This window comes from Sorghum bicolor, unplaced genomic scaffold (assembly GCF_000003195.3).
Source record: "Sorghum bicolor cultivar BTx623 unplaced genomic scaffold, Sorghum_bicolor_NCBIv3 super_142, whole genome shotgun sequence".
Classification (NCBI taxonomy): Eukaryota; Viridiplantae; Streptophyta; class Magnoliopsida; order Poales; family Poaceae; genus Sorghum; species Sorghum bicolor.
In genome coordinates this window covers 9,860-12,703 of record NW_018396497.1, presented here as the reverse complement: position 1 = coordinate 12,703, position 2,844 = coordinate 9,860, and the positions used below count along the sequence as shown (strand labels likewise).

At 44.3% G+C, this 2,844-nt stretch overlaps 1 long non-coding RNA gene across 1 annotated transcript; it reads left to right on the top strand.

The window, feature by feature from the left end:
* The first annotated feature begins 460 nt into the window (after positions 1-460).
* On the top strand, positions 461-1,890 carry LOC110431544. Its single transcript, XR_002448972.1, has 2 exons — positions 461-664; positions 1,667-1,890. It is a non-coding gene; the product is annotated as an uncharacterized LOC110431544 (long non-coding RNA).
* Positions 1,891-2,844: the final 954 nt, after the last annotated feature.

Here is a 2,844-nt window from a genome sequence, read left to right as displayed (position 1 = left end):
CTCACCCTCTCCCTCCCAAAGTGGCATCGCTGCTCTCCCTCCCTCTCTCTCTCTCTCTCTCTCACTAGCAACGCTGCAGCGCGCCGGCAGCCTCCTACCCCTTTGCCTCCTTCCCCTCTGCCTCCTCCCCTTCTGCATGGTTTAGGGTTTAGGGGCACGCTGGCGGATAGGACGAGGCAGCGACGCACCTGCTGGCTAGCGGCGTGGGTGGGTCGGCGGCACACGGATCCAGGGCCTCCAACGACGGTGACCTCCCCATGCCCGCTCCATACAGCCTCCCCGCGCCAGCCATGGTGGATCCAGCGGATCCAAATCTAGCCACGGCGGATCCAACCCCGGCCGTGGTGGTTTGGGCCCCAACCATGCCGGATCCTATGGATTTGGCTCCGGCCATGGTGCCTGCGACGACTTGCTGCCCGCGCCTCCTGGTACTCCGCCTCGTCTTCGACCGCCTGGCGCCACCTCTGTCTCTTCCACTCCTCCATGGATTATTTATCCCGTAGGACGCTGCTTGCGTCGATTCGATTCCCATGGGCCGTTCCTCGTGATGCTCTGCTGAGATTTGTGCAAGAAGGAGGATGTGCCAGTGACTCTGTCATGTGATCTGCGTTCTGGTAGTCCACGGGATGCAGGATGCTTTTTTTCAGATCCACTCGTCCATGTGGTTATGCAATCTTCGTATATCCCTCTCCTCCCTGTTGTCCGCTTTATGATTTTTGTTCATTCTTCATGCTATAGAAGTAGAACTAAAATTTGTTTGCACATTCTTTATTAGCTAGTGTAGGTTTTATATTTGCTTTTTCTCCCATCAGGGCTGCCGCTACTCACTGGTCGATTGCTAGGTTCCATATTTATTTATGTAAGTTTCTCTCAACAATGGTAATCACAGTATGCTGCATATAGTTTTATCACGTAGGAGTAAACTAGAAACCTGAATAACAGGTGGACAAATGTGAAATCTGGTTGTTCCTTCACGTTTGAAATATAGTTGCGTCATGATTTAGTGATATAAATGAGGTGGAATGCACAAACTTTATCTGTAAGTTCAGTAGAACTGTATACATGTTCGTAGGTGATTAGCTGCTATTATTCTCTCTGTATTGAATCTAATATACTGCTAAGTATGCTAATTTCTGTCAGCCGTGTTACTTTATTGTAACTTTTTCCATTATTTTGCATTTCTTGTTGCTGTGATTTGAGGTTGACATTGGTCGAGAAGTATTTGTACATACGAGCAAGTTGTTATTATTAGTTGTCTGCAAATCTGAGTGTGTTTCTATGAACTTATGTTCATTTTGCTGCCATGAGCATGTTTATATGAGCTCCGAACATGTTTCTATGATATTAAAATGGGTTAATGCATTCTTGGTAGTGTGGAATCTCCATTTCAAATTTTTAATCTGAACACCTAATTTTATGAGATCAGTAGATTATTTAATTCTCATATTATTTCTGTTAAATTGTTTGATAATTTGTATGTGTCCAAGATTCAGTTTGGCTCCAATAATTAGTGATTGTCTTGCTTAGTGAAAATTGAAATAAGATCAGTTGATTTTCTAGAAATCATTCACTTAGTATTTACTTGTACTTGAGAAGTTGGACCATTTGTATGATCATTAATGGCATAATGAAATCTAGCTGATGCATGTCTTCTATACTTCTATAGGTTTTCTTCAAACCCCGGATCAACCTTACGAAGATGCACCGTGCAGGATAGGCTAAATCAGTGGTGTGAAGATTCAATATATTATATAGATTAGAGTAGATTCTTACTGTTTCGAGGCAAAGTTGGTTTGTGCCACTACTTGTGATATTCCTAACTGTTGGTGCCATTTTTGAACTTGATACAACATGGATTGATTGTATTATATTTGTCATTTGAAGAATCTAGTCATGTGTGCCTCGTGGAATATGATCTCTTCATCTGAATTAGTTTAGCAAATTTTCTGTCGGGTTTTGCTATTTGACCATCGATTTTACTTCGACAGGAAAGTTCTAGTAGTGTAGGATTTAATGACACTAAACCAGTGTCATACAATTATATGACACTGAAATAAGACGTCATATACTTATGACGTTAAGCAAAACAGACGTCCTATAATAATTTTATGATTGTGGCTTTTTGACATTTGGATTTTCATCACCTAGATATCAAAAAATTAAAGTAATGACATAAGTTGTATATATTGTGACATAATAGAACGTCAAAAAGCCACACTCTTCTTGTAGTGTCGGGGGCTTGCGGCCATCACGCAGTGCCTCGAATGCTGGTAGGGAACGCCTTCTGACAGGCTTTCTACTAGCCTACCACCATGGCAGACGCCACAAAGATCGTCCGGACATGTGAGGGTTGCCAGTTCTCCATGCGGCAGACCCATCTCCTGGCTCAGGCCCTACAGACGATCCCCATCACCTAGCCCTTCGCCGTCTGGGGCCTCGACCTCGTCTGGCATCTATAGATGGTGCCCGAGGGCTTCACCCACCTACTGGTTGCTATCGACAAATTCTCTAAGTGGATCGAAGTCCACCCCATCATAAAAATCAAGTCCGAACAAGCCGCGATGTTCTTCACAAATATTATCCATCGATTTTGGGTGCCTAACTCCATCATCACAGACAATGGCACGTAGTTCACCTTGAGAAAATTCTTGGACTTCTCCGACAGACACCACATATGTTTGGATTGGGCAGTAGTGGCCCATCCAAAGACCAATGGGCAGGAAGAGCATGCCAATGGCATGATCCTCCAAGGTCTGAAGCCTAGGATCTTCAACCGGTTGAATAAGTTTGGAAAGAAGTGGCTCAAGGAGCTCCCTGCTGTCGTTTGGAGTCTGAGGACCCCGC